The sequence below is a fragment of the Macaca thibetana genome, chromosome 15 (assembly GCF_024542745.1).
Source record: "Macaca thibetana thibetana isolate TM-01 chromosome 15, ASM2454274v1, whole genome shotgun sequence".
Taxonomy (NCBI): Eukaryota; Metazoa; Chordata; class Mammalia; order Primates; family Cercopithecidae; genus Macaca; species Macaca thibetana.
This window is the reverse complement of record NC_065592.1, coordinates 53,900,713-53,920,631: the sequence shown is the minus strand read 5'-3', so window position 1 is coordinate 53,920,631 and position 19,919 is coordinate 53,900,713. Positions and strand designations below refer to the sequence as shown.

The following is a 19,919-nucleotide window of genomic DNA, read 5'->3' as shown; positions in this document are numbered from 1 at the left end:
TTGCGGGAACATGGATGATGGAGCTGGAGGCCATTATTCTTAGCAAACTAATGCAGGAACAGAAAACCAAATACATTTTCTCACTTATAAGTGGAAGCTAAATGATGAGAACTCATGAATACAAAGAAGGGTACAACAGACACTTGGGCTTACTTGAGAGTAAAGGATGGGAGGAGGGAGGGGAGCAGAAAAAAATAATTGGGTACTAGGCTTAGTACCTGGATGACAAAATAATCTGTACAACCAATCCCCTCGACATGAGTTCCCTATGTAACAAATCTGCACATGTACCCCCGAACCTAAAATAAAAGTTACAAGAAAAGAAGGAAGGCACAAAGGAATACATACTGTATGGTATCATTTATATGGAGCTCAAAACAAGCAAAATTAATCTATCATGAAAGAGGTCAGAACAGTGGGAGGGGCACCAAGGTGGAGGAGACATGAGAAAGGCTTTTGGAGTGCTAAGAATGTTTTACATCTTGATCTGGGTTGTGGTATGTGGTTACATACATACATACGCTTATTCATTGGGCTAGTATTTAAGAATATATGCTTGTTGTATGAAAGTTATACCTTAATTTTAAAGAGAGCAAGTACTAGCCACATAGGAATTGATAAATTTGACTACATCAAGATAAATTATAACCCTAGGACTAACAACATTTAAATCTTAAGCTTTGGTATTTTTTGTTTGTTTGTTCATTTATTTTCCCTCTATTATCCTCTGTTCAATGTTGGCTGCCACAGTGAGACAGACAGAAAGTATGAGGACACTTTTTTCTTGCATCTGTAGTGGAAACCTTAGCAGCAGACAGTAACTGCTCCAGGTCTGTCAAATAGATATGCTTCCTTTTTACTACATTTGATTTCTTTTCCTTTTATTTTTAGTCGGCTGTAATAATGGTATGTATTTATAGTATACAGGGTGGTATTTTGATACATGTATACAATGTATAATGTTCAAATCAGAGTAATTAGCAAATCCATCACCTCAAATAGTAATCGTTTCTTTGTTTTAGGAACATTCAAAATCCTCTCCTCTAGCTTTTTGAAAATACACAATAAGTTACAGTTAACCATAGTCACCCTACAGTGTACTAGAGCACTAGAACTTATTCCTCCTATCTAGCTATTTTATATCTGTTACCCAACATCTCTCTATCCTCCCTTCCCCATCCCACCCTTCCCAGCCTCTAATAATCACAATTCTACTCTCTACTTCTAGGAACCCAACTTTTTTGCTCCCACATATGAATGATGACATGCGGTATTTATCTTTCTGTGCATTTCACTCAACATAATATCCACCAGACCCATCCATGTTGCTGCAAATGACAGGATTTTACATTTACGGCTGCAAACTTCAGAAGGATTTCCCTCCTAGCTCCACGTGCGGGCTGCTGCCGCCAGTAGCCTCACTCCAAGGCTTTGGGAAATTAGCAATTTTCTGGTGGCAATGACCATTAGAAACCCTGATTTGAATATTATTATGTGAGAGAACTCAACTATTTTTCAAATAAAAAATCAAGACATTTAGTCAGACATGGAATGTTCCTGCCTTTTTTATTTATTTGTTTGTTTATTATTTATTTATTTATTTATTTTTGAGACGGAGTCTCGCTCTGTCACCCAGGCTGGAGTGCAGTGCCGCAATCTCAGCTCACTGCAAGCTCTGCCTCCCAGGTTCACACCATTCTCCTGCCTCAGCCTCCCGAGTAGCTGAGACTACAGGCACCCGCCACCACGCCTGGCTAATTTTTTGTATTTTTAGTAGAGACGGGGTTTCACCGTGTTAGCCAAGATGGTCTTGCCTCTTGATCTGCCTGCCTTGGCCTCCCAAAGTGCTGGGATTACAGGTGTGAGCCACAAATGTTTCTGCTTTTAAAATGAGAAAACTGAAGCAAAAAGTTAGACTTCCTAAGAACGGGCAGCAAGACCTGACACACAATAAAATCTAATCTTTTCAAATTCCAGAAGCTTGAAATGTACCAAGTTTAGATTTGGGGATATGCATTTAACGAAGGAAAACTCAGATATTTCCCTTGATCAGAGTATAGGATACAAATATTACTGAAAAGGTAACTAAGAAGTATCTTTTTTTTGGGGGGGGGGTCACCTAAAATCTTCAACAAATTATGTAGAGAGGAAAAGCACAATACATACAGTTTTTAGGAAGTAATCACAAATTCTGTCTTAGGGTGGTGATTCTTATCCTTCTTTTAGGGGTGAGTGCCATCACACCCACATGTCTTCCCAGTCTTTTCATTGTCCTCAATCAGTTTCCCATTATCATCTCCTAGGAGATCAGTACTTTATCTGCCCCAAATGGGATGGTGGTGGCAACATGTATAAGCCATGGTCTTAAAGCAGCAAGGCTTATGCTTCCCATCCAATTACCTGTAGCACCATCTATACCTAAATACTCAGGATGAATTAATGCTCACACTATACTTCAGATCACTATAAGTACAGTAAGCTCTACTTACTGTAGTATCTTTGACCTCCAAGAAGAGGGCTCTGATGAAGAGTAAGGAAGGCAGGGGGAACCAGAAAATTATTTGGCTGATTATGTTATCACCATCACTATTTATGAAATACCTCTTAATGTGGCTTCAAGCAGAAGCACACATTTTCAATTTGGAAGTTAAAATAGCTTCGATTGGGCTTTATCTAAGCTGCCTACCACATTTCTGATAATGACACATGTCTTTTTTTTTTTTTTTTTTTTTTGAGACAGAGTCTTGCTCGATATATGTCTCTTTTAACATGGCCAGCATTGCTTTTCATGGCCCACACTCACAAGATGACAAGTTAAAATAGTAACAACAGACTGCTTTGATTGTTCCTCCTAGGCTACAACGTAAAACACAACAACAAAACAAAATGAAAGAAAAAAACTGTAGGAGGAGGAATTTTCAATTTTCAGTATTTTGCAAACTGTCTAAATTGATAATCCAGATCTCATCTCATGACCTGAAGAAGTTCAGTTTTTCTATTGTAAAATGTAAATCTCAGCCCACCTCCCCAAAGCATATGATAATGAATTATTGAAAGAAAACATTATATAAAACAAAATGCTCCAGAAACAGGGTTTTGTAATTGACTCATGTTTCTCCACAAATTCCTTCTTGCTTTCTACTCCTATCATTAGAAACTTTCTGAAAATCAGTTGTTTTTCCAACCTTGATATTCAGAATATAACTAAAAATTTCTTTTTAGTTATATTAACCCACCCTTGTGGGTTAATTCATCATTCTGAAATCAGTGATCAGTCCATGTTACTGCAAGGGTAGAAAACATAATAGAAAGTACAAGAAACTATTGACGCCTTAAATATCCTGAGGGCTATTATTTTTTCATTCAATTCCTAACACAAACACTTTCTTTTGTGATTGCCCTCTTCCTCTAAAGCCTAAAGTGGGTGTGACATCAATGTTTGAGTATAGATATGGGTATATATGAGAAGAAGGAATGAACAATTTGGCTGTCAAGACTTCCATTCAATTGAAATTTGCTCCATTATGGACTGAATTACTATATTCCTTTTTTAAATTATTATTTTTTAACTTTTATTTTAGGTTCAAGGGTACATGTGCAGGTTTGTTATGCAGGTAAACTCATGTCACAGGTGTTGCTGTACACATTATTTCGTTATCCAGGTACTAAGCCTAGTACCTAATAGTTACTTTTGATGTCAACCTTTCTGAATAGACAGTGGCTCTTTGTCTTACTTCTACTAACTTTGCTAATAATAATACAATGGGGTGGTTCTTTGGACTCAATTTTGTCCCAACCCTAAAACACAAATTTATTTGTTGAAGTCCTAACCCCCAGTGTGATGGTATTTGGACCAAGGCCTTTGGGAAGCAATGAGGTTTAGGTGAGGTCATGAGGGTTGGGCTCACATGATGGGATTAGTATCATTGTAAGAAGGGACAACAGGCCGGGCATGGCGACTCACACCTGTAATCCCAGCACTTTGGGAGGTCAAGGTGGGTAGATCACAAGGTCAAGAGATCAAGACCATCCTGGCCAACATGGCGAAAACCAGTCTCTACTAAAAATACAAACATTAGCTGGTCATGGTGGCACATGCCTGTAGTCCCAGCTACTCGGGAGGCTGAGGCAGGAGAATCACTTGAACCTGGGAGGCGGAGGTTGCAGGGAGCTGAGATCACACCACTTCATTCCAGCCTGGCGACAGAGCGAGTCTCTGTCTCAAAAAAAAAAAAAAAAGAAGAGACAACAAAGAGTTTGCTCACTCTTTCTGTCCCTGCACTTGTGCACACAAAGAAGAGGTCATATGAGCACACAGTGAGATGACAGCTGTCTTGCAAACCAGGAAGAGAGTTCTCACCCGAACCCAATCATGCTGGCACCCTGATCTCATACTTCTAGCTTCCAGAACTGAGAGAACATAAACTGTTGTTTAAGCTACCCAGTCTATGGTATTTTGTTATTACAGCCCAAGCTAAGACAGGAGGAAAGGCAGAGATATTTTGAGAAGAATCATTTCTACAAAAACAGAGTTGTTCTAAATGAAATGGACAGTTATTTCATCTTCTTCATACTAATATTTATGAAAGTTATTTATGCCAAAGTTCCATTAAACAAACCACTTGGCCAGTATCCCAGCCAGGCCTGCCATCACGAGGTCAGGAGATCGAACCATCCTGGCAAACAAAATACACATGATTTGAGGAACTGAGGCAGGAGAAAGGCGGAGCAGTGAGCTGAGATGCCAACGACAGAGCCTCAAAAAAAAAAAAAAAAAAAAAAAAAAAAAAGAACAGCAAACAAAAGCACATGATTTCAAAAAGACGGAGCTATCAATCAATTTTCTGCATATGACATCCTACTCCAGTTGTAGCAGATAAGAGCAAGGACACTTCCTGATCCTGTGAAAAAGCTGGAGCCCTGCTGATGGAGAGGCCGACACTGGGGCCAACCATGGGCTGGACATTTATCTGCTGCAGCCCTTCTGCACCTGGGCCCTCTTCAGGCCTTGTGCCTTGTACTCCCCATGCCACTGCAGCACCTGGTAAGCTGAAGTGAGGTATTTGAAGAGATCATTTGCCTGCAACAAAGAATAACTTAAAAGAAAAAGGAAACCACTAATTCCACTTGACAAACCAGTTTGTTCAGTTTTGACTTTTGCAAATTTGAAACTTTCTCTTTGGCACCATACGATTCTGTTACATTAGGGCTCATCAATGCTGAGATACACAGTTAGGTCTACCAGCTGCCAGTGGTCAAGAATGAAAGAATCTCTCAGAGAGAAATCAGTTTCTAATAACCTAACCGTTTTCCTTGGCTATTACAAAAAAAAAAAAAAAAGAATAAAATGTCAGTGCCATGCAGGCAAGTACAGACATGGAAATGAAAGCTCTGTCTACAACCGCGAGATGTGTTTTTAATAAAATTGATTGGGATCAACTCGAGATAACTGCTAGAAGACGTAAGATTTTACTTTTAGATATGTCATTTGTTTTTGTTTCCAATCTGGGCTCAAAAGAAACATTGCTAATGTTTTTCCAGTGGCACAATGCAGTTCTAGAAGAGTTAAAATAAGAAACCCTACCTGCTTAATCTGCCAGAAAACACATGAGAGGAGCAATCAGCTCCGGGAAGAGTTGCTCTGAATGAGGTATGCCTGGCTGCTTTAGGCCAAGCTGTTCGTCAGTCTTGCAAAATTCAAGTCATTACCAGATGCTGATCTACTATAATACTGTGATATTTTATCTGATTACATTTACCTGATTGTGCCTTATCTGCTATTTGCCTTCCCATTCTTCCATGTATATTAAATGCAGGTGCTTTTATTATTCTGAAAGCTAGAAAGTGTTGACTGTTCTGAATATAAATGGGAATATTATATCATTAACTTGCTCCGAAAGCAGGGCCATTCACTGTGTAAATCACATGTGAGGTACCTAGTGGAGACACAATAAACCAGAATGTCTTGAGAAAGAAAGCAATGAGGAATGGATAAGGAGATAAAAATTTAAGGCATTGTTAAAGAAGGATAATCTTCAAAATCCTATCTGGTTCTTTCAAACTAGCATTTGTTGATAATATAACCTTTATATTAGAAACTTTTTTAAGTTCATAAAAAGAATCTTTTAGGGGAGTCATCACAACTTGGAATGTTGTCTCTGATAGGATTGCATAAAAACACTATCACTAACATTCTATGGCTTGTCTAAGTTGGGAAGACATTTTGAATATACTAATCTTTTAGAGAAGTATACTTTGCTTTGGCAAATATATTCTTACCCTACCTGGGTGTATTGCTCAAATAAAGTAAATAAATGGCCAAATTCTTTAAGCATTTTCCAGACATTAAAAGGTGAATAATTAGAATCTGGTTGCATACTTCAAAGGAAGAAATACGCAGCGAATTAAGGCGGAACCGTGACAAAGTGCAGCTGCCCAATAGTCTGGGGTTATATGCTCTGCTTAGCTTCAGCTATGTTGGCCTCACTAAAAGTTAATCCACAGTTACTTAAGTGGAAATTTTCAGAAAATCCATTTCAGAGCAAATGTTATGTGAGAGTCTAAATTAGCCACTGCCCTCCGTTGGATAGAATATCAGATGCCCTGATCATATTTACCAGTGGGTCAGATTCCTCTAAGATGTAACAGCTGTGTAAAGGAACACAGACTACAACCTTTGCCAGAAAGACTGTCGCCAGTCATCTGACGATCAGATCTGGAGGTGTGAGACAGAAGACAAGTGTGAGGACAACCGGGAACATGAGAAGTAAGGTAACCCAGGAGGGTGCAGTTTCTACCCTCACTCTCCTCCCAAAGTCTCTGTGCCAGGAGACTGAAGCACAGGACTAGGTGCTACTCCTCTCTCCCTGCCACTCACCATTATATATAAATGCACAGAGTATCCATTTTGCTTGTCTTTTTTTTTTTTTTTCACATATGGAGTCTTTGTTTGTCATCTAGGCTGGAGTGCAGTGGTGTGATCTCAGCTCACAGCAACCTCCGCCTCCCAGGTTCAAGCAATTCTCCTGCCTCAGCCTCTTGAGTAGCTGGGATTATAGGCACCTGCCACCATGCCTGGCTAATAGGGTATCCATTTTCTTTCACCTGAACAAATGTGTATTTATAACACCTCTTAAAGTTAAGGTTGTTCTTTTCAGAGAATCCTTTATTATTCTTAAACTATATGCATGAAAACAAAAGATGAATATGCAAGATGGTTTTACCTTTTCAGTAATTTCATATTTGGACATATTTTCACAGGAAAGACATAACAAGGTTCTCATAAACTGATTAAACTTCATTTATTTGTGTGTATATAAAAATAATTTTAACTGGGTATTATTTTACATCATTTAGAAAATTTATTCTCAAAAATTATAAATATTAGTGAAAAGGGAAAAATATTTTAAACATAAATGCTCAAACTATAGAAATTTTAGAGGAGAACGCAAGAGAATATGCTCATGACTTACGGGTAGCCAACATTTCCTAGCTCACAAAAGCAGTAACCATAAAGGAAAAAAGAGATAAATTTTACTTCATCAGAATTTAAAAACTTCTACTCGCCCGAAGACACCATTAAGAAAAAGGAAGAGCCAAGTCATAGACTTGGAAAAAACATTTGTAAAACCTTAATCTGACAAAGGACTGGTACCTAGGATATACAAAGAACTGTGACCACTCAACAATAGAAATATAAACAACTCAATTAAACATAAGCCAAAGATTTAAAGAGTCAAATTACATACACACTCAAATTACATACACACTAAAATATATATATATATATACACACAAGTGGTCAATAAGCCCACGAAAAAGTGCTCAGTGTCATGCATCATCAAGAAAATGCAAATTAAAACCCCAAAGAGACACCAGTACACACATCCCCAGCATGGCTATAATTAGGGAGACTGACACCATCACATGTGGGCCAGGGAACAGAGTGCGTGCAACAGCAGTTTGGATGGAAAGGTAAAATGATGCAGCCACACTGGGAATAGGTCAGGCAGTTTCTCCAAAAAGGAAACATATACCTATCACGTGACCAGCAGTTCCACCTGTAGCTATTTACCCAATCTAAATGAAAAGTACATTCACAGGGCCAGGCGCGGAGGCCTGGCCTGTAATCCCAGCACTTTGGGAGACTGAGGCCGGTAGATCACCTGAGGTCAGGAGTTTGAAACCAGCCTGGTCAACATGGTGAAACCCTATTTCTACTAAAAATACAAAAATTAGCTGGGCATGGTGGCATATGCCTGTAATCCCAGCTACTCAGGAGACTGAGGCAGGTGTATCACTTGAACCTGGGAGGTAGAGGTTGCGGTGAGCTGAGATCACACTGCACTCTAGCCTGGTCTACAGACAAGACTCCATCTCAAAAAGAAAGGAAAGAAAGAAAAGAAAGAAAGAAAGAAAGAAAGAAAGAAAGAAGAAAGAAAGAAAGAAAGAAAGAAAGAAAGAAAGAAAGAAAGAAAGAAAGAAAGAGAGAGAAAGAAAGAAAGATTCACAAAAAGACTTGTGCAAGAATACTCATAGTCACTTTTATCATATGGCCAAAAACTAGAAACAATCTGTGTCCATCAATAAGAGAACAGATAAACTGTGGTAAGCAATGAGATGAACAACACAAAAGAACAAATAACTGATACATGAGACAACATGGATAAATCTCACAAACATTATGCAGTGTGAAAGAAGTCTTACACAAAAGTATATACCTGTATATCTTATGAGTTCATTTACATAATGTTAGAATATGCAAGACTAATCTAGAATGGAAAAACTTCAGAACAAAGGTTGCCTCTGGAGTTGTAGGAGGGATATTCTGAAAAGGAGAATGAGAAAACTTACTGTATTCTATATCTTGATAGGTTACACATGTGTGGCTATTCCTTAAAACTCAGGGCCAGGTGCAGTGTCTCACTCTATAACCCCATCACTTTGGAAGGCTGAGGCAGGAGGATTGCTTGAGCCCAGAAGTCTGAGACCAGCCTGGGCAACATAGGGAGATCCCCTCTCTATAAAAAATGAAAAAATTAGCCGGTGTGGTGGTGCATGCCTGTAGTTCTAGCTACGCAGGAGGCTGAGGCGGGAGACTCTCTTGAGCCTGAAAGGTCAAGGCTGCAGTGAGCCATGAGGTCAAGGCTGCAGTGAGCCATGATCGTGCTACTGCACCCCAGCCTGAACAACAGAGCGAGACTCTGTATCAAAAAAAAACAAAACAAGAAACAGTAAATATACTTAAGGTGGTGCATTTCAACCAAAAGAAAATTGTAAACAAATATTAAAGTCTAGTTAATAATAAATATCTGAAGTATTTAGGGGAATTGTGCTAGTGTCTTCAATTCACTTTGACATACATCACAAATCATAAGATGGATTAATGAATGGATAAATACATAGTAAAGCAAGTATAGTAAAATGATAATCATAGAATCTAGTATGTGGGGGTCTACTGTGAAAAGAAGCAATGCAAATATCTTCTACAACCTAGCCCATAACGAAAAAATATTCCTAAAGTTACGTATAGGTGATTCTAACACTGGTAAAATGTAAAACTTTGCTATATGCTCGAAAATTTTCATAACAAAATGTTAGAAGAAAATAAAAAATAAATATTAAGTGTAATACGTATGGTAGTAAACTTCCTTGCTATTAACCTTCCAAGGTCTCTCTATGTTGCCCATTTATTAAGTTTCAAATTATAACCACAATGAAGGCCTACTTGTTCAGTTCTTAGAAACACTCCAACAAGTTTAAATATACTAAGCTCCACAAAACCAAGATGTTTTTTGCCTGTTTAATAGTTAGAAGCACCTACTACTGTGTTTGGCACATAGTAGGTAGGATGTAGTAGGTATTAAATATTTGTGGAATGAACTTTATCACATATAGTTCTCTCCTTTTTTTTTCCTTTTTTCTTTTTTTTTTTTTTTTTTTTAGGAAGACAGGGTCTTGCTATGTTGTCCAGGCTGGTCTCAAACTCCTGGGCTCAAGTGATCCTCCAACTTAAGCCCCCCAAGTAGCTGAGAATACAGGTGCATGCCACTGTGCTCAGTCACATATATTTCTTTTTTTCTTTTTTTTTTTTTTTTTTAGAGACAAGGTCTTGCTATGTTGCCCAGGCTGGTCTCAAACTCCTGGGCTCAAGTGATCTGCCTGCCTCAGCCTCCCAAAGTGCTGGGATTACAGGCATGAGCCACCATGCCTGGCTACATATATTTCTTAATCAAGCTATTTCAGTACTTTTAAAAATGATGTGAGATGTGATAAAAGCAATGCAAATATCTTCTACAACCTACCCCATAACCAAAGATATTCCTAAAGTTAAGTATAGGTGATTCTAGCACTGGTAAAATGTTAATCATCTAACTAAATTGATTTTAAACTGATAATGGGAGTTAACAAAATAGAATCCCAAGGATCCATGTTGTATACTTATGAATTTATTAATCCATAATTTATTATTAAATATTTAATTTAATAATAATATAATAATTATTAATAAATCCATAAATAAACTAAGCTTAACTTAGTTGGGTATCAGAATTATGAGAGTTTTCTAAAAAATACAGGTTTGTAGGCTACACTTTGGAGATTCTGAATCAGCAGTTCCATGTTCTTTTTTTCTTTTTGAGATGGAGTTTCCCTCTTATTGCAAAGGCTGGAGTGCAATGGCGCGATCTTGGCTCACTACAACCTCCGCCTCCCGGGTTCAAGCAATTCTCCTGCCTCAGCCTCCTGAGCAGCTGAGATTACAGGCATGCGCCACCACGCCAAGCTAACTTTATATTTTTAATAGAGGTGGGGTTTCTCCATGTTGGTCAGGCTGGTCTTGAACTCCCTACCTCAGGTGATCTGCTCGCCTCAGCCTCCCAAAGTGCTGGGATTACAGGCATGAGCCACTGTCCCCAGCCAGTTCCATATTCTTTGAAAGGTCCTCATATAATTTCAGTTCATAACTAAGTTTGGCAATCAATGATCTTGTTCATTTCCTTTTAACTACTTTAAAATATCTTCTAAAAAGATAGCAAGAGAAGTAATTTTTATTTAGTGTTTCCATACCAAGTACTTTTTATATTATTGCATTTAGACGCACAACAACCCTTACAGGTGAATATTATTAACCCTACTTTACAATTTAGAAAATTAAGACTAGGTAATTTTAAGTAGTTTTGTCCAAACTCATTATAGATAGCAGTGGAGGAACCCAGGTTGGAAGCCAGCTGGATCTACAAAGCTAACACGCTACCACAAACCTTTCCAAAGATGATAAGAAAAAAAGTTGCTGAAAAAGTTTCTCATCTGGCATTACAGACAGGAGTAACTGATATAATGCAGAAAGTTCTAAATTCTTACTTAAATGCCCACTAATACAATCTCAGCTTCTGTCTGGTTCCAGTATCAATGGAAAAGAGCAGTTGATTCAACCTTTTCTACACAGCTTCAAGAAAAGTTTCACATATAAAGAGAGAAAGAGAGAGAGAGGAGGGAGACTGACTTCTAGTCTGGTACTCCTGGCCTCAAGCAATCCTCCTGCCTCAGCCTCTTAAGTAGCTGGGATTACAGGCATGAGCCACCATTTAGGGCAAGGCTGACTCCTAGAATGGGTTACACAAAACCCAGAATCTGCCTATATATAAAAAGTACTCAAAACTATTTTTTGTTAATCATAACTAACATTTATTGAATACATATAATATGCCAGGGGCACGTTTCTATGAACTTGACACATATCAGCTTATTTAAACTAACAACTCATTGAAGTAAATACTATTGTTATTCCTCATTTTATAGAGGAGGAAACTGAGGCACAGAGAAACTTGAAGCCGAAGTTCACAAAGGTGGCAGAGCCAGGATTAGAACACAAGCAGTCTGACACCAGGGCAGAATTAATATTTGGTTATGTTCTAAGAAAACTACCTGATATCTGAGGGTCTTTCTGGAATGTATTTTCTCTTTTCTTTTTTCTGGTTTTTTGTTTTTTTTTTTTTTTTTTTTTTTTTTTTTTTTTGAGACGGAGTCTTGCCCTGTCGCCCAGGCTGGAGTGCAGTGGCTTGATCTCGGCTCACTGCAAACTCCACCTCCCAGGTTCAAGCAATTCTCCTGCCCCAGCCTCCTGAGTAGCTGGGATTACAGACACGCACCATCATGCCCAGTAAATTTTTGTGTTTTTAGTAGAGACGGGGTTTCACCATGTTGGCCAGGATGGTCTTGAACTCCTGACCTCGTGATCCACCCGCCTTAGCCTCCCAAAGTGCTGGGATTACAGGCGTGAGCCACAGTGCCCGGCCTGGAATGTATTTTCATGATCTAATAAGATATGGAAAACTCTACCCCTTCCTGCTATTTGCGGAGGCATCATTAATTAGATCATGGTGTTTTAAGCTGAGTCTCAGGATCCTTTTTAACACAGCTCTCAAAGCAGGCCTTAGTATCATTTGGAGATGATAGATGAGAAACCTGCTACTCCTCACATAAAAAAAGAGACCCATGTACCACTACCAATTTCCTGCCCTCTTTGCTTTACTTCTCAACTGAATGAGAACTTTCTCATGGAAAATATATGATTGTTGTATACTAGGCTATTGGAGCACACTGGAAAATATGGTACCACTATCAATGATTAATAATGCTCTTACTTCTCCTTGCAGCTACTCAAGTAAGAAGATACCGGTCCTTGTCCCCTAACACACACAGAAGGTCACTAATGGCATTCTGGTACAAACAGAGCAAAGGGATCAATGGTTCATGGACCCTGCTGTTTCCCAGGTGCTATTCCAGTGGCCAGAGGAACCTCCCATCACTTCAAACTTTTGTTTTACTTGTTGTTGTTATTTTTGGTCTTCTATCATTGACTCATAGCTCTCTCACACATTTTAATGTATTCGCTGCATCAGGCCAAGGAAAACATTTGCCTGGTGTGTGAAAAAGCCTCTGATTACAGAATGAACTTTGCCTCTCCATAATTTGAAGAAGTTAAGGAGGGTCCCTACCCTAAAGTTATGTCCTACTTTGATGCTCAAAATCTTAGTAAAATCACCGTGCAAAGGAAAGAGCACTGACTTTGGCATCACACAGATGAAACTTGGCTCTGCTATTCTCTTGTATTATTGTGGGCATGGCATCTCCGACATGAGGATAATAATCATTCTTCATAAGGCTGTCTCAATGAGTGACGATAACACGTATAAAGTCCTGGGCACAGTGCCTGACACACAGTAGGTAACATCATCATCATCATCATCATCATTACTTTTATTGCTAAGCATTGCTGTTCCCCTTGGTTCTCTCTTAAAATGCCACTGTTGATGGTGTGGGTAACATATTAAGTCCCTACTGTCTCTGTGTGAATGAAGGTTTCTTTCCTGTCTGTGGCTAGGGCAGTATTGATAGCACAAGCCCCTTTGGCAGGAAGGATACTTCAAAGGAGGCAGTGGATTGCCACAAAGACATTTGACTTAATTCACAATTTTGTCTAAGGTTATCTACCCCAAAGTAGTTAACATTCCCCATTCAGCAATTTTGCCCTCCCAAGTGACATACTGAAACAAAAATTGTCAAAACAAAAAACAAAACAAAACAAAAACCTGTTTGTCCAAATGTAAAAAAGGTATAAAAGCATTGCAAATGAAGCAAACACTATATGCAGACTATTAAAAATGTGTCATAATTTTTAACTGTTTTCAAATCTCTAACCACCCTGCCTGACTCCACCTGCCAAAATACTGGAGGTGCCTCACAGACCATTTCAAGGCATCTCCTGCCACCTCATTTCTTGTCTGCAGAAATGGAAAAGGGATTGTTTGGATTTATATCTCACGTGAAAGTTCAAGTCATATTCACTTGATTTTAGATCGTCTGCTTGTTCATTTATAGAGGTGGGAATGTTGGCAGGCTTCAAAGAGGGAAACCAGAAATATCAGGCAATATACCTGTATTAGTCTGTTTTCACACTGCTATAAAGAGCTACCTGAGACTGAGTAACTTATGAAAGAAAGTGGTTTAATTGACTCACGGTTCCACAGGCTTAACAGGAAGCATAGCTAGGAGGCCTCAGGAAACTTACAATCATGGTGGAAGTCAAAGGGGAAGCAAGCACATCTTACCATGGCAGCAGGAAAGAGAGAGTACGGAACTGCCACATACTCTTAAACCATCAGATCTCATCAGATCTTGTGATAACTCTATCACAAAACAGCATTAGGGGGCTGATGCTAAACCATTCAAAACCACCCCCGTGATGCAATCACCTCCCACCAGGCCCAACTTCCAACAAGTGGGGATTACAGTTCAACATGGGATTTGGGTGGGGACACAGAGCCAAACCATATCAATACCTATCAAACAGCTACAAGTTTATACTCCCTGTGGCACATTTTCTAGAGAAACATGGCAAGGCCCGGAAATGTCTTTGGCTATCAAAGTTATGCAAGCCCCTTGCATAAAATTAATACAAGTTAATTAACAAATATATATAACAAAGACATTGCACAACACGGCTTAATGAATATGCCACAAATAAAACAACTAAGCCACATAAATACTTTTATTTACTTATATTTTACAATACACCCTGACATTTAAGACACAAATATTTTATTGACAGGGTTTCACAGATCACTGATAAACTTACACTCCTTTCTCATCCCATGACATTAGGGTTAAATTCAACTCACTAAACAGTCATGGTAAATTTCAAGTCAAAGAGTAGAGTTTCTAGAAGTGACATGGGATAGAGGTGAGAGCTCTCCTTATTCCCCACTAATAATACAAGGTATGTCCATATACCGATGCTCAGTTGCTGATCCATTAATCTGTAAAAATTTCTTGATTTCTAGGGAATCACTGAAACCCAAGGATCTGGATTAGAAAATACATACAGCATTCTTAAAAGTTAAAAGAAGACGAGTAGCTATTTGTTTATAGACTAACTCATCCATCTAGAGATTGATCTCTGCCAAATTCTCTGTAATTCTGTTACCGTGTTATTTATGAAGAGCTGTGGCATCGTGTTTCAGAAATTACCAACCAGTCAGCACTGATGGGTATGTATTTTTCTTGCGCACTCAGTGACAAGAAACATATATAATAAATTCTTAGGAACTTTATCTCTTTCAGTTAGAGTCAAAATAACTGCTGATTTAATGATTTGCCACAAAATCTATTCCTGGGTAAAAGGGAGAACCACCTTCTGCAGAAAAGAAGTATTTCAATACTTCAGCATTTCCAAGAAGAAAGAGAGGTACCAATGAGAACAAAATAAGAAACTATGTTCTATGACTGAGAAATTGTTTCTAAATATTTTTCTACTATTTTTACTTTGTTCCCAATGGAAAGATAGCAACAGATTAAATGCTCATATGCCCATTTGATTTTTTAAAAAATTAAATAAACTTATTTTACTTTTATGGTTGCAGATAGGAATTATTAACCATCTGTCTTTGTATTATTTAAATGTTAAACAAATAAACATTATTTTACAACCAGAAAACAGTTATTCACAGACTTATACATTTATTCCCCAATAATTTTTCTTTGCTGTTTAAAAAGAGCCTAAAGCTAGCATCATTTAAATTATTTTTAAAATTCATTACCTACAATACTAAGAAAAACTGATGATAATACAGTATGTTATTGTAAATGAAAAAGGGCTTAAAGAGTTTTTTTTAATTTACTAGAAGCTTCAATTATCTCCTTTTAGGAAATAGGAAAAAAAAATGACAACCTCAATCAACTCACACAGTTAAAAGAAATGAGACAGTTGACAGTTCTGCTAACGCTCTTACCTAGGCAAGGATCTTCTCACATGAGAACCGCATATGGATAAATCAAGTAATTTTTTACTTCTCTACTTCTTCAAACACAGAAACGAGTACATCTCTAGAATCAAACACTATATCATAGAAACTAAATGTAAAGACAGTTTTTTGCCATGTAGGGCAGAGAATAGAGGAAAACTTAGAGTAAACAGGTGGAAAGACAAGTCTTAAGATATCCAAAGAGTATGTTTTGACCCAAATTTATTGAAAGTAGAGAAATACCCTTAAGAACAGAAGTCAAAATAACCAGCCAAAAGAAAATCTTTATTGTAAACACTCTGATGTGCACTCCAACCCAGTTACAGATATTATCATCTTGGCTATTTATAGCCAAAGGGCAATGTGATAGATTGTGTCTAAGATGGCTGCCAATGACCTGCACCTTTTGATATTTATGTCCTTGTACAACCTCCTCCTTTGAATATTGTCTGGACCTGGGAACTCACTTAAAAACGACAGATATCACAAAAATACTCTGGCTCCTGTCTTGCTTTCCTTTCTTGCCCTCTTGCTTGCTTTAATGGAAGTCATGTGCCAGGCTATAAACTCCCCTATGGGGAGGCCTACATGGCAAGAAATTGAGGAAGGCCGATGGCCAGTGAGTAACTAAGGTCTTCAGTCTAACAACCACAAGGAACTGAATCCTGCCAAAAATCAGATGAGTCACCTTGGAAGTAGATCCTCCCTCAGGCCTAGCCATCAGTTGGGTCAGCAGCCCCACTGATATCTCAATTGCATCCTTGTGAGAAATCCAGAGCCAGAGGATCTAGTTAAGCTGTTTCCAAATTCTAGACTCAGGGAAGTTGTGAGGTTAATAAATGTTTGTTGTTTTAAGATACAAAGTTCTGGAATAATTAGTTACACACAAATAAATAACTAATACAGCCTATTTTCTGAAGCCATTGAATCAAAGTATTTTCTATAATGAGGTTCAAATGTTCCCCAAATCTTGTACAGCAATTCTACTTCTAAATTCTCTACTGACTTTAAAAAGCATTATTCCTTTAAGAATTACAGTGTCATAATAATTCACAACCTCCTTCTGCAAAGTCTTGAAACTATCTGTATATAAAAGATTCTGAACTGTTTAGCAACACACAAATAATATCTTAAAATAATTCCAATGTGGAAACTGAATTCAGCAGAGATATATATTGTCTCTGGTACAGTTATAGAATGTACAGAATATGCCCATGAGAACTAAGTTTAACATTTAAAGATTCCAATCATAAGAAATCTGATATCTCACCCTGTCTCAAAAAAATAAAAAAATAAAAAAATAAAAGAAATCTGATATCTCACTAAATGTAGAGCTATAGGAAAAATAAATGTGTTTTGATATGCAGAGAATGTAGCTTATTGTTGCTACAAGAGTAAGACAAAAACACAGTAGGAGGACTTTTTTTAAGGAATAAGTTGAGTTTTTATTAAAGTTTAATACAGATAAGCCAATAAATTATAATATTCAATGGATTTTTACAAAAGAATGTCCCAGCGTAACGATCATCTACAATGAAATAGAACATTATCAGGACCCAGAAGTCCTCCTCACTCCCCAACCATGTCTAGCTTCTTTCATTAAACATTACATTTGTGAGATTCTTTCATACTGCATGTAACAGTTTGTTCATACTCACTGATATATAACATTCCATTATATGAATAGAACAAAAATTCTTTATTCATTCTGCTACCAATGGACATTTGGGTTGTTTCTAAATTTTGGCATTAAAACTACTTTGACTATGAACATTTTTATATATCTCTTCTTGGGTAAAATAAGCATATTTCTAACAGGTACATACTGAGGAGTGAAAATGTTAAGCCATAGGATATATGTTTGTTCAGCTTTAGAATTTACTGCTAAACAGTTTTCCAAAATAGTTGTACTCTTTATACTCCTACCAGCAGTGTACGAGAGAATGAGTTGCTCATGGTTTAATTTTTAGCAATCCTGATTGCAGTTTAATCACACTTTATTGTGTTTTATAGGACTGCTCTAATGACTAATAAGGTTAAAAACCTTACTATTTCTTCCCTCTTTCAGGAATTCGAGTCATCAGTTATCTTCTTCATGTCTATAAATATAATCAAATTGTTCTCATTCTTGAAAAACAAACCAAACAAACAAACCGAAGAAACAAACAAAAACCAAAAACTCCCATAGTTCCTGGAAGGCTGATAATATTCTATTTCTTAATTGAGATGGTAGTTATAGATCTGTTTAATTTACATTAATTCTTTAAGGTATTTATAGTTTTATACACTTTTCTGCATATGTGTTAGTGTTTTAAAATTAAAGAATATGCTGGAGGCATCACATTATAAGACTTCAAACTATACTACAAGGCTACAGTAATCAAAACAGCATGGTACTGGTACAAAAATAGATAAATAGACCAATGGAACAGAATAAAGGAACCCAGAAATAAAGCAGCATATCTACAACCAACTGATCTTCAACAAAATCAATAAAAATAAGCAATGGGGAAAGAATACCCTATTCAATAAATGGTGTTGAGAAAACTGGCTAACCATATGCAGAAGAATGAAACTGGACCCCTACCTGGTTATAACTATACACAAAAACTAACACAAGATGAATTAAAAACTTAGATATAAGACCTCAAACTATAAAAATCTAGAAAAACCCTAGGAAATATTCCTCCAGACACCATCTTTAACAAAGAATTTATGTCCAAGTCCTCAAAAGAAATTGCAATAAAAACAAAAATGGACAAGTGTGACTTAATTAAACTAAAGAGCTCCTGCACAGCAAAAGAAACTATCAACAGAGTAAAAAGACAACATAAAAAAATGAATGAAAATATTCACTAATGATGCATCTGACAAAGGTCTAATACCCAGAATCTATAAGGAACTTAAACCAGCAAGAAACAAACAACCACATTAAAAAGTGGGCAAAGGATGTGAACAGACACTTCTCAAAAGAAGACATAAAAGTGTCCAACAAACATTTAAAAAATGCTCAATATCACTAATCATCAGAGAAATGCAAATAAAAACCAAAATAAGATACCATGTCACACCAGTCAGAATGGCTATTACTAAAAAGTCAAAAAATAACAATGTTGACAAGGCTGTGGAGAAAAGGGAACACTTGTACACTGTTGATGGGAATGTAAATTAGTTCGGCCACTGTGAAAAGCAGTTTGGAGATGTCTCAAAGAACTAAAATTAGAACTGCCATCTCAAAGAACTAAAATTAGAACCCAGAAATCTCATTACTAGGTATTACCCAAATAAAATAAATTGTTCTACCAAAAATACGCATGCCCTTGTTTGTTCATTACAGCACTATTCACAATAGCAAAGACACGGTGTCAATTTAGTTGACCATCAATGGTGGATTGGATAAAGAAAATGTGGTACATATATACCATGGAATACTACACAGCCATAAAAGAGTAAATCATGTCCTTTGCAACAACATGGATGAAACTGGAGGCTATTTTCCTAAGCAAATTATCACAGAAACAGAAAACCAAATATTGCATGTTCTCACTTAAGTGGAAACTAAACGTTGGGTAACACAGATATAAAGAGCTCTACCTCTGTGCCAGATGCAGTGGCTCACGCCTGTAATTCCAGCACTTTGGGAGGTTGAGGTGTGTCGATCACTTGAGGCCAAGAGTTTGAGACCAGCCTGGCCAACATGGTGAAACTCTATCTCTAAAAATACAAAAATTAGCTGGGTATGATGGTGTGTGCCTGTAATCCCAGCTACTTGGGAGGCTGAGGCAGAGAATCACTTGAACCCAGGAGGCAGAGGTTACAGTGAACGAAGATTGTGCCCCTGGGCAACAGAGTGAGACTCCGTCTCCAAAAAAAACAAAAAAGCAAACAAAAAAAGGAGTTCTACCTCTGTTACAGTGGAGTAACCTTCTAACAGACTGATCCTCTCATGAATGTAAAAAATATACAGACTCTGGCTAAAATATAAGAAACAAGTATCCAAAAGCTCTGGAGAGTAAGCAGACTTTGGAGTAGAGTAAAAATTTAGACAAGGGAATTAACACAGTATGAGTTTCTTACCATTTGTGGCTTCGGCTTGAGAATAGTCTATGAGTATAA

General features: G+C 37.5%; 1 long non-coding RNA gene and 1 other non-coding gene across 2 annotated transcripts; one reads left to right on the top strand and one right to left on the bottom strand.

Annotated features, from left to right (window-relative positions):
- Nucleotides 1-715: 715 nt before the first annotated feature.
- Nucleotides 716-851, bottom strand: LOC126938172 (small nucleolar RNA SNORA31). Its single transcript, XR_007719997.1, has one exon. It is a non-coding gene; the product is annotated as a small nucleolar RNA SNORA31 (small nucleolar RNA).
- Nucleotides 852-6,558: 5,707 nt separating this feature from the next.
- Nucleotides 6,559-19,411, top strand: LOC126937370 (uncharacterized). The gene is made up of 3 exons (XR_007719713.1): nt 6,559-6,766; nt 14,844-15,050; nt 17,872-19,411. It is a non-coding gene; the product is annotated as an uncharacterized LOC126937370 (long non-coding RNA).
- The last annotated feature ends 508 nt before the right edge of the window (nt 19,412-19,919 follow it).